Genomic DNA, 12,890 nt, shown 5'->3' on the forward strand with positions numbered 1-12,890 from the left:
CCTTAAACACCTATACCCTTAAACACCTATACCCTTAAACACCTATACCCTTAAACACCTATACCCTTAAACACCTATACCTTTAAACACCTTTAAACACCTATACCCTTAAACACCTATACCCTTAAACACCTATACCCTTAAACACCTATACCCTTAAACACCTATACCCTTAAACACCTATACCCTTAAACACCTATACCCTTAAACACCTATACCCTTAAACACCTATACCTTTAAACACCTATACCCTTAAACACCTATACCCTTAAACACCTATACCCTTAAACACCTATACCCTTAAACACCTATACCCTTAAACACCTATACCCTTAAACACCTATACCTTTAAACACCTTTAAACACCTATACCCTTAAACACCTATACCCTTAAACACCTATACCCTTAAACACCTATACCTTTAAACACCTTTAAACACCTATACCCTTAAACACCTATACCCTTAAACACCTATACCCTTAAACACCTATACCCTTAAACACCTATACCCTTAAACACCTATACCCTTAAACACCTATACCCTTAAACACCTATACCTTTAAACACCTATACCCTTAAACACTTATACCCTTAAACACCTATACCCTTAAACTTGTTCCACACTTTTTCCACAATTTCGATTTATTTTTGTTATTCTGTCACAATACCACATAATGTCAAAGTGGAATTATGTTTTAAAAAATGGTAAATATATATATATAATTAAATGGAAAAGCTCAAATGTCTTCAGTCAATAAGTATTCAACCCCCTTTTGTTATGGTAAGCCTAAATACTGTAATGAAACTGCAGGGAGAAGGTCTCGAACCTTCGACCTTCTAGCCCGAAGTCAAGCGCGCTATCGACTGTGCCGCAAAAGCCTGCTCAAACGGCAGAGTCGATATCCGCGCTTATTAACCCAGTCTCGTTACAATACATTCAGGAGTAAACATGCGCTTAACAAGTCACATAACAAGTTGCATGGACTCACACTGTGTGCAATAATAGTGTTTAACATGTTTGAATGACTACCTCGTGTCTGTACTCCATACATACAATTATCTGTAATTTCAAACACAGATTCAACCACAAAGATCAGAGACGTTTTCCAATGCCTTGCAAAGAAAGGCACCAATTGGTACAAAAAAAGCAGACATTGAATATCTCTTTGAGCATGGTGAAGTTATTAATTACACTTTGGATGGTGTATCACTACACCCAGTCATTACAAAGCTTCCTAACTCAGCTGCTGGAGCAATGGTGACTTTATAACAGTCACAGAGTTTAATGGCTGTTGTTGTGTCTTTGGCTATGCCGGATTAAGTGATATGACATGCTATTCTTGTCACGCCGTGGTCTTAGTATTTTGTGTTTTCTTTATTTATTTGGTCAGGCCAGGGTGTGACATGGGTTTATTTTGTGTTGTGTTTTTGTATTGGGGTTTTAGTAGGTATTAGGATTGTGGCTTAGTAGGGTTGTCTAGTAAAGTCTATGGTTGCCTGAGTCGGTTCTCAATCAGAGGCAGGTGATTCTCGTTGTCTCTGATTGGGAACCATATTTAGGCAGCCATATTCTTTGAGTGTTTCGTGGGTGATTGTTCCTGTCTCTGTGTTAGTTGTCACCAGTTTAGGCTGTTTCGGTTTTCACGTTACGTTTATTGTTTTTGTATTGTTTGTGTTTCATCTTCATTAAAGATGTATCGAATTAACCACAACAGGACCAAGCGGCGTGGTGACAGGCAGCGGCAGCAGGAGCAACAAAGTTTAGAGTATACGACTTGGGAGGAAATAGACAAGTGGGCGGTCGACCCAGAGAGAGTGCCGGAGCCCGCCTGGGATTCGCTGGAGCAGTGCGAAGAGGGTTATAGGAGAATGGAGTTGAAGAGACAAGCACGGCGGCGCGGAAGGAAGCCCAAGAGTCAGCCCCAAAAATGTATTGGGGGGGGGGGGTTCAGGGAGAGTGTGGCAGAGTCAGGGTTCAGACCTGAGCCAACTCCCCCTGTTTATCGTGAGGAGCAGCGATCACAGGATTTCTGTACTTGGGAGGTGATATTGGACTGAAAAGGACCCTGGGCACAGCCTGGAGAATATCGCCGCCCCAAAGAAGAACTGGAGGCGGCGAAAGCGGAGAGGCGCTGGTATGAGGAGGCAGCACGGCGACGCGAATGGAAGCCCGAGAGTCAGCCCCAAAAATGTATTGGGGGGGGGGGCTCAGGGAGAGTGTGGCAGAGTCAGGGTTCAGACCTGAGCCAACTCCCCCTGTTTATTGTGAGGAGCCAAGGAGGAGACCAGAACCAGAGCCGGTGTTGGAGGTGAGTGAAGCAGAGACTGTGAAGGAGTTAATGGGGAAAGTGGAGGAGAGAGTTATGAGGGAGTTGCTAGTTTGGTGCTTTAGGTACGATATTCGTCCAACGGTCTGCATGGATCAGCCGGAGCTGCCAGTCTGCATGGAGCAGCCGGAGATGCCAGTCTGCATGGAGTAGCCGGAGCTGCCAGTCTGCATGGAGCAGCCGGAGCTGCCAGTCTGCATGGAGCAGCCGGAGCTGTCAGTCTGCATGGAGCAGCCAGAGCTGCCAGTCTGCATGGAGCAGCCAGAGCTGCCAGTCTGCATGGAGCAGCCAGAGCTGTCAGGCTGCATGGAGCAGCCAGAGCTGCCAGTCTGCATGGAGCAGCCAGAGCTGCCAGTCTGCATGGAGCAGCCAGAGCTGCCAGTCTGCATGGAGCAGCCAGAGCTGCCAGTCTGCATGGAGCAGCCAGAGCTGTCAGTCTGCATGGAGCAGACAGAGATGTCAGTCTGCATGGAGCAGCCAGAGCAGCTAGAGCCGCCAGTCAGCCAGGATCCGCCAGTCAGCCAGGATCTTCCAGATCCGCCAGTCAGCCAGGATCCGCCAGTCAGCCAAAATCTTCCAGATCCGCCATTCAGCCAGGATCCGCCAGTCAGCCATGATCTTCCAGATCCGCCAGTCAGCCAGGACCTGCCAGTCAGCCATGATCTTCCAGATCCGCCAGTCAGCCAGGATCTGCCAGAACCACCAGCTAGCCAGGATCTGCCAGAGCCAACTACCTGCCTGAGCCTCCTCTCAGTACTGGGCTTCCTCTCAGTACTGGGCTTCCTCTCAGGGCTGAGCTTCCCCTCAGGGCTGAGCTTCCCCTCAGTGCTGAGCTTCCCCTCAGTCCCGAGCTTCCCCTCAGTCCCGAGCTTCCCCTCAGTCCCGAGCTGCCCCTCAGTCCAGTGGGGTCCTTGGTGAGGGTTATTAGGCCTAGGTCGGCGGCGAGGGTCGCTAATTTAAGGACGCGTTACAAGGGGACTAAGACTTGGTTGGAGTGGGGTCCACGTCCCGAGCCGGAGCCGCCACCGTGGACAGACGCCCACCCGGACCCTCCCCTATGGGTTTAGGTGTGCGGCCGGGAGTCCGCACCTTGGGGGGGAGGTTCTGTCATGCCCTGGTCTTAGTATTTTATGTTTTCTTTATTTATTTGGTCAGGCCAGGGTGTGACATGGGTTTATTTTGTGTTGTGTTTTTGTATTGGGGTTTTAGTAGGTATTGGGATTGTGGCTTAGTAGGGTTGTCTAGTAAAGTCTATGGTTGCCTGAGGCGGTTCTCAATCAGAGGTAGGTGATTCTCGTTGTCTCTGATTGGGAACCATATTTAGGCAGCCATATTCTTTGAGTGTTTCGTGGGTGATTGTTCCTGTCTCTGTGTTTGTTGTCACCAGTTTAGGCTGTTTCGGTTTTCACGTTACGTTTATTGTTTTTGTATTGTTCGTGTTTCATCTTCATTAAAGATGTATCGAATTAACCACGCTGCATTTTGGTCCGACTCTCTTTCGACGGAAGAAAACCGTAACAATTCTATAAAATCCTTTCTCTGTAATTAATATTACCTGATTGAGCTAATCAGGTAAATGTAATTAACTAGAAGGTCGGGGCACCACAAAATAATATTTATAGAGCAGTTATCTTCCGAATAAACTCTTAAAGACCTAGTAATATTTTATATATATTTATATATTAATTGTCATATTTCAGTCTCATCTGAAAGTTGTAAATTCTTGGTTATCTTCACGAACCCTGGCTAACAAGTTGAATCAGCAATACAAAATTCGGTTCAATTATTTATTTAATAAATACCTAACTAATCACACAGAATTACATATACACAGAATGAACCATACATTGATTACAAATTACGTCATAAAGGAAAAGATAGATATGACAGCTGGTAACCCAAAGAAAAGGGGGCTAGGTTTGAGTGAAAGAGCGGGATGACTGAAGAACAAAGGGAGAAGCGATGTCTCTATTGGGCCGTAGGCAGCTACTCTATTGTAAATACAGAATCTTATGCATTCTAAATTACCGCCCATTTGGAAAAGGTAAATGCAATAAATATTTGCTTTGAGCTGCGCTTCGGCAGGTTGGTCGTAGATGCTGGTCGTGTTGGCCAACAGAGATCTTCCTGTCCTCGGAAGAATGTCTCTGGAGGTAAATTGGATACGTTGTAGTAACGTCGTTGTGTGGTAGATGGAATACTCTGTCTGTTCTTTCCTATCCCACGTTTGCAGCTGCTGTTGCTAACTCAACGGCTAGGAGGTATCACTTCTGTAGTGAATAAGAGTTCAAAGTTCATAACATTCGCAACCAAAGCTAATGCTGAGGTTGGCTTCGTTCTGTAGTTATTATCTGAACCCTTCTGACATTGGATCGTCATCCTAATATACCCGGGAACAGAAAGTTATATTGTCATCACGGCTTTATATAGGAAGGGAGAGGAGGGCGTGTTTCAAAGTTTATAACCAATGTCTCTTCATGTGGGCGGGCCACTGAGTCGGGCCTAATTCACTCATGAAAACCCAATTCTCACATTTTAGAAGTTAAAATCACATTTCATCCCCTCCCAAATAATTTAATATTCAAACATTTAAATTGCACAACAATTCCATGTGAATCTGATAACTATAATGTGTACACTTTCCATTGTACCTTTTATGTCATCCTGAGAATGTCTCACATGACAACCGAACTGACATCATATTCATTATGTACCAATGCATATGTTCAACTGGTTGGATTACCAAAATATGGTTCATTTCCCCCCCACCTTCTGAATTCCCAGAATCTCTGTTTAACAAAAGCTATTCAAGAGTCCCTCTGTAGAGTCAAGAGAGAGGGAAGGGAGAAAGGTATTTATGGGGGGGTCATAAACCTTACCCACATGCCAACGTCATTACACTGTGATGGGAGAAAACTGAGGATGGATCAACAACATTGTAGTTACTCCACAATACTAACCTAAATGACAGAGTGAAAAGAAGGAATCCTTTACAGAATAAAAATATTCCAAACCATACATCCTGTTTGCAACAAGGCACTAAAGTAATATTGCCCCATGAGTGAATGTTTGTTTGTATCCATTGATTTAATAAGCAAACAACAAAATAAGCCTGGCTGCTGTAGATGCATATTAGTAATAATACTAAGTACATGAATACAACTGACCAAATACCTCCCCTTTGGGAAAAGCAATACCCCAAGCCCCCATTATTCTACCTGGTTCTATTGGTAATAGTAATAACAAATAATATATCAATTCCAAACACTCCAGAGCATGTGTACCCTGTGAGGGTTCTTGGACCTGTTCACCTCTCACATGTCCCCCTTTCCAGATTCTACATCCTGGGAGGGGGATCAATGATCCTCCCAAAACACTGTCTGACCTGTCAGAGCTTCTCACGGTTCTTCCCTCAGGCCCTCCTCAGAGTAGAATTTAAACCACAAACTGACTACGAGACGGGATGCTCTCACCGAAAATGTCTGTCTGCAGTAACTGCAAAAGTGAATTCAAGATATTTCAGACATTTTTGGGTCTTGACACCCTTTACAGACCAATATGGGGAAGAAATAAAATGCAAGGACAGTGTTGCTGCAAAGCTATTTGACTTACACTGTCTGACTTGTGTGAGTTTGACCTCCAAGTCTGTATGACTTGAACCTACAGAAAAAAATCTGTAGGTGTACCTTCAAGTTCACCCTATCGGTTCTTCCTCTTGCATATCTTAATCCGTAGTCAACTTGGCAACAACAAGTTATTGATTATGAAAGAAATAACACCCTTTAACAGTTTCTTTGTAATCAATCAGTCCCTGAGTAGATCCCTTAAATACATCTAGTTCTAAGAAAAGATTAGAGCCACTTCCAAACCCATTTTTACTCACTGACAACCCAATTGAATCTTCAGGAGGCTAAAGAGAAGAAATATCACTCTTTAATATTTTAGACAGGGTTTTTAAATGAGTGTCCTTACCCCTGTCAGCAGAGGATGATAAATCCCTGTTACATTTCCATAGACACAGCGTTGGCATTCCCAGACCTGCGTCCGATGTAGACAGCCCTCTCAGTGGGACTCAAAAGCTGTTCAGTATTAAAAATACATTAGTTATGATAATTCACATGACCAGCCAATGCCCAATGAGCCCAGCGGGGGGCTGAGATTAAGCCTGGAAACTGTAATTTTCAAAATATAAATTAAATGCTTACTGTCTCTGTGCCATGAGTGGGTGGATGCCTGACATCTATCATGTACTATAAGATCCCTGCTTTTTGCAGAGGATGGGTAGAAAGAGCAGCATGGACTAGCAGTGGTACCTGTAACAGAGTGTATGAAGCTCTCATGATAACGCCATTCTATTTAAATCGATGGAATTGAGCCCAATTAATGTCCCACAGCAACCAAAGGAACTTCCTAATATGTCATTTCTGAGCTGAAATATAGTACTTGTCAAAGGTTCTGATCAGTGGAGGCTGATGGGAAGAGCTATAGGAGGACGGGCTTCATTGTAATGGCTGGAATGGCATAAATGGAACGGTATCAAACACATTAAACATATGGAAACCACAGGAAACCATTACAATGTGCCTGTCCTCCTATAACTCCTCCCACCAGCCTCCACTGGTGCTGATGTAATCCTAAAGTATAATTATGTTGTACTAATTAACAATGTTATTAAAACATACACAAAGGACAACTAAATTTGAGTTGCTTGACAATTTGAGTTGCTTGACGTGTATTAAAACATACACTACTGTTCAAAAGTTTGGGGTCACTTAGAAATCCTTGTTTTTGAAAGAAAAGCTATTTTTTGTCCATTCAAATAAGACCAAATTAATCAGGAATACAGTGTAGAGGGGCGTTGTATGAGATCTTCAGTTTCTTGGCAATTTCTCGCGTGGAATAGCCTTCATTTCTCAGAATAAGAACAGGCTGACAAGTTTCAGAAGAAAGTTCTTTATTTCTGTCCATTTTGAGGCTGTAATCGAACCCACAAATGCTGATGCTCCAGATGCTCAACTAGTCTAAAGGCCAGTTGTATTGCTTCTTTAATCAGCACAACAGTTTTCAGCTGTGCTAACATAATTGCAAAAGGGTTTTCTAATGATCAATTAGCCTTTTAAAATGATAAACTTGGATTAGCTAACACAACGTGCCTTTGGAACATAGGAGTGATGGTTGCTGATAATGGGCCTCTGTACGCCTATGTAGATATTCCATTGAAAATCAGCTGTTTCCAGCTACAACATTAACAATGTCTACACTGTATTTCTGACCAATTTTATGTTATTTTAATGGACAAAAAAATGTGCTTTTCTTTCAAAAACAAGGACATTTCTAAGTGTCCCCAAACTTTGGAACGGTAGAGTACATGCAGGAGTTTAACAACTACATTTGACAGAGATGCTTGACATGTATTAAAACATGGATGCAGGTGTCGGATTCTGGTCTAGTGCTAGCAGCTAGCTGCTGCCCTCGGACCACATTTGACCCTGTAGGTAGCAGTTCAATCCCAAATTCTGCCACACACTTTCTGCCATTCCATCTCACATTCTAATCTATATCTGTCAGTAAAACGTCAATATACCACCAACAACAAAAAACATACATACAGTGTTACAGATGGCTGGGGTTGCAATGTTGTAACGTTCCAGCCTCCTTTTGCCTCCTCATGACTCATTATCTTGAGCCGAGTGAGAGCCGAGGAACTGCTCAGGGGCCAGTAGATGTCAAACCAACAACATTCAAGTGTCTGAAGAATGAATCGATGCAGCAGTGCATCCGCTACACAGCACAATCACAAACACGTCTCGATACCGAGACAAAAAGGTCTATTTAAAATGGACGTCGATGCTGGATGTTGACATTAAACACCATACCAGTGCAGAGGCTAACGACGACCACAGGCCCCGACACAGGTCCCAGTGTCAGCCAAAGAGGTCTGTCTATCTAGTGAGCAGTGCAGAGCCCAATGACCGTAGGTGGAAAAACATCATGTTCTCAGTCGGATTCTGATTCACAAAGCGCACAGATGCTTAAATACATTTAACAAGCCCCTCAAGGCCAAATGGAAATGACAATGTTTACAGTCGCTCAGTGGGTTTTTGTTTCCCAAAAATAAAAATTGGTTGAGCAATTTTCACCCTTTTCAGCCTGAGAGAAAGTAGTTTTGTAGTAAAGCAAACAAAACAAAAAAGGCTAATGACTTTGCTCAATATTCAATTAAAAACTGTAAGAGCGTGGTTTTGAATACATTAGAAAGTATCAGTTTTTTATGGAAACTGACAGGAGAGAATGATGATCGTGACAGCCAGCAGGTCAGACAGAATGGCAACTCTGGGAATGCGAAACGTAATAATCCCACACACCACACCCACAAAAGACTGCGACACTATTCACTGTTGAACATTCCATGTCACATTATATTATGCCCAACCACAATGTTTAAAGAAATGTGTCATTAAAATTTCAATTATTTTCCACATTACACAATGCAATCAATGTCGCCTACTCATAGACATAACGTGGATTCCGCTGTCTTACTATTTAACTCTATATCTCATGTATAAAACTACATGCCAGGAGCTATCTACTGTATTACCTGGATCATTACTGAACATCTCTATCAGCACATGCTTGACCTTTCATCAATAGATAGATTGAGTATGTAGATATCAGCATACCACTACACATAACACGCAACTAAAAATGGCACACTTTTATTCGTTGATGTGTTATCTTTTCTCGTGACAAATCAACCCATACAGTGGCACCCAGAGCTTACATACGAGTTCCTTCTAATGGCCTGGATAAGCTCTCCAGTTTTTGCATCATTTCACACTGGGGCTCATTTGAGCGTAATGAGCCTGTGGCTATGTTTACATCCCTCGGAGCAGAGACAGGAGTTCTCTAAGTCTGTCGTGTTTACTGAAGAAGTGCTGGAGACCCGAGGGTTACAGGGCAACTTTTTAATCAGCCTCTGGAACATATTTGTGAGTTAACTGTTTCGTTAACTTTTGTACATATGGCATGGCCCATGGGAATCAAGGTCAGTTAGCTGTCTAGCTAATTTCAGCATGTGTAACATGGAGGCCAGTTAGCGGTCTAGCTCATTTCAGCATGTGTAACATGGAGGCCAGTTAGCTCCAGCACTTGTGGCATAAGGTTCTGAGCATCTGTGACAATGGAGGTTAGTTAGCAATTTAGCTAACTCCAGTAGCACAGAGGTTAGTTAGCTGTTTTTCTAACTTCAGCACATGGTTTAAAAATGTAGCTAATTCCATAACATGTGACATGGATGTAATTATTGTGGGCCATTCTCAGAAATACTGGATGTTCTTGAGGTATAAAATAATTTTGAAATGCATTAAAGTCCCATAGGGCAGCGCACAATTGGCGGGTTAGGGGAAAGTTTGGCCGGGGGAAGGCTATACAAGTACCCCGTCATTGTAAATAACTGACTTGCCTAGTTAAAGACTAAATAAAAAAGGTAGTTTTTTTTTTTAACTCAACCAGATAATAGCACTATACCTTAGCTAATAATGTCATAGTTCCCAATCTCATGACGTTTTGCTTTCCCGTGGATTGGTGCACTCTGACCCCAGGATGATTATGAGCCAGTGCTAAGCTTCACAACGTCTGCATTAAATGGAATAATCGTTAAAGCTCACAAGTATGTCAAATTTGGCAATTATGAAAACGTGAGCAGCTAGGCTTACATTGCAATTAGTATGCATTTGTTAGTACTGCATACCTGACATGAATACCTACTATTCAGTCAAATATATGTACTGAATATTTTTTTTTGCCTTTGTAATTCCTCAAGGTGACCTGTATACATTATCCTTTTCTCCAGTGCGGCCCTGACCACCCTATGTGCTCACGTCCTCAAAATGGAGGCTAAACAGGCAGATCAATGGTCCAGCCCAGAATGGCAGCTGATGGTTCATTAACGTTGGAGTTGCAGCTAGGAGAAAATAATGACGGGAAGAGATTTAAACAACATAGTCCTATTGACTGTTTTTATTGATACACAGGGGCATGAGGTGGCAAAAAAAAAACTAAGTGAGGAACTCGCTGGTACCTGGGATGTATGGATCTGTTGCAATAGTCTCACTTGACAAGTTTATTCATTTCAAATCACCACCTCTGTGTGTGTGACATGTCTGATAGAAATATGTCAAATAGGATGCTAATATCAAGAGGCATTTAAAGAGACGTTAAAGTTCAATTCAAGTTTAAACAAGTGGTTCTGTCTTTAAATTATTAATGTCTATCATGCTTTTGTAGGAATATAAAAGAGTAGACAAAGTTTTGGGAAGTTAGTAATTACAGATTTGTAAAATATTTTTTTTATAGATGCATTGTATCTTCATGGGTCCCATAAACAAAACTCCACTTTTTGATCCTAACAAACCTGGAGCAATGACCCTTCAAGGACAAGCACTGGCCAGTGTACATTATATGTTGCTTTCTGCAGAACTGCTAAAGGGGCGATGTAAAATGAATCAATCATTTTGAATATAAAAAGCATTGTTATTTACATGGAGAGTGGAAGGGTTGATCTTTTTGCAATACAAAATGTAGTTTTTGATTGTTTTTGACAATAACTGTGGCATAGTGTTATATAATGAATCCAGAGTAACGCAGCGGTCTAAGACACTGCATTGCAATGCTAGCGGCGTCACTACAGACCCGGGTTCGATTCCGGGCTGTATCACAACCCGGCCGTGAACGGGAGTCCCATAGGGCGGTGCACAATTGGCCCAGCGTCGTCCGGGTTAGGGTAGGGTTTGGCCGGGGTAGGCCGCCAACTGACTTGTATAGTTAAATAAAAGGTTAAATAAAAATACAGATGAAATGGCGATTCATTAAAGATCTATTCATGGATCTCCTCAACCACTAATTTGGTTTTCCCAATAGGACAATTAAAGAGATTCTCTGGTACTTTTGTATATTTTTTGCCAGGGGTTCTGAGTGTAGTACTCATGAGCCAAAAGTGGTCCCCAAAAATGGCATACTACGTCACATACAACAGAAAGTCTGCACTCCCTTGAACTTTTTTCAAAATTTTCTGCTAAAATTACATCTAAAAAATGGTTACATTTGATTTTCTTCCTATAGATCTACATCACCTAAACCATTTTCAAAGTGAAAGAAAGAAATAAAATAAAAAAAATGGAAGTCTCCACCCCCCTGGTTTAATACCATTGGCAGCCATTACAGCCGTGAATCATTTTCATTAAGAGTCTACTAACTTTGCAACAAATATTCATTGTTTTTGTCAAAACTGCTAAAACTCATTACATTTGGTTGGGTATCATTGATGGGCAGTGATATTTAAACCTTTTCACATATTTTTTTTAAAGCTGATTTAAGTCAAGACTGAGACTAGACCACTCAACTCCTCTTGGAAAGCCATTCCGGTGTGACTTTTGCATAACGATTTGTGTAATTGTCCCACAGAAAAATAAAACCCTATCCCTGGGTTAGGCATTCAGAAGACAGCTGGGTTTTCCTTGAACTTTTTACCTGGTGTAACGAGTGTGATGAGAGTTGGGAAGCAAGTACAGGGAGTGTTTTAATAAATAAACACGACACACAAACAACGTACCGACATGAAAACAGAGTCAATAACACCTGAGGAAAGAACCAAGGGGAGTGACAGATATCGGGAAGGTAATCAAGGAGGTGATGGAGTCCAGGTGAGTGTCATGAGGCGCGGGATAATCAGCAGCCTGGTGACCTAGAGGCCGGAGAGGGAGCATACGTGACACCTGGGCTTTTCTCCTTTCATATTTATTTTGATCCTAACCAACTCCCCAGTCCCTGCCGGTGATGCTGTCACCACAATACTTGAAAATAAAAAGAGATCAACAACATTGCATTCACTCCATATTACTGGTCTTTACGACAAAGCAAAACGAAAGAAGCCACTCCAAATCCATCAACTCTGTTTGCAACAAGGCTGTTAAGTAATACTGCAAGACAACACAGCAAATAAACAACAGTACGTAACATACAGTAGCAAACTGATTTTGAAAAACGTCTGCTTCAAACTTCTTAGACGGGAAGATGCACTATGTCACATTTTGTATCTGCCACAAAAACCCTCAAATTGAAATCTAATTGAAAACATGAGGGATTTTCTACATCATTTGAGAACATCCACCCGCAGAGCCTTGCCAATTATTTGCGCCGGAGAGATTTTGGCACTGGCATTTGTCTGTGTGTATTGGGGCCAAATGGAGTTAGCACACAGACAAGACCTGATCATCCACTCCATTTTAACCTCACTTTCAGGTCCATAGCTTGCCAACTGACATGGCAAAACAATGCAAAGTCAACCTGCATAGCTTGTTTGGGTGTTGGCTGTGTTTGTGTATCAACTGCATGTAATTCATTGACAATCAGGATGTTGAACAGTAATTGCGAAGAAAACAACATTGAAGTCGATGGGGAGATGCTTTTGTTATCACTCAAAACCAGGAGAGCTTTTTGGTGGCATCCTTGGACTCTTGAGCTAACTCTGAGAAATTATACACAGCATCTTGGTGGTGACAATG

Source organism: Oncorhynchus kisutch, linkage group LG27 (genome assembly GCF_002021735.2).
Source record: "Oncorhynchus kisutch isolate 150728-3 linkage group LG27, Okis_V2, whole genome shotgun sequence".
Lineage (NCBI taxonomy): Eukaryota > Metazoa > Chordata > Actinopteri > Salmoniformes > Salmonidae > Oncorhynchus > Oncorhynchus kisutch.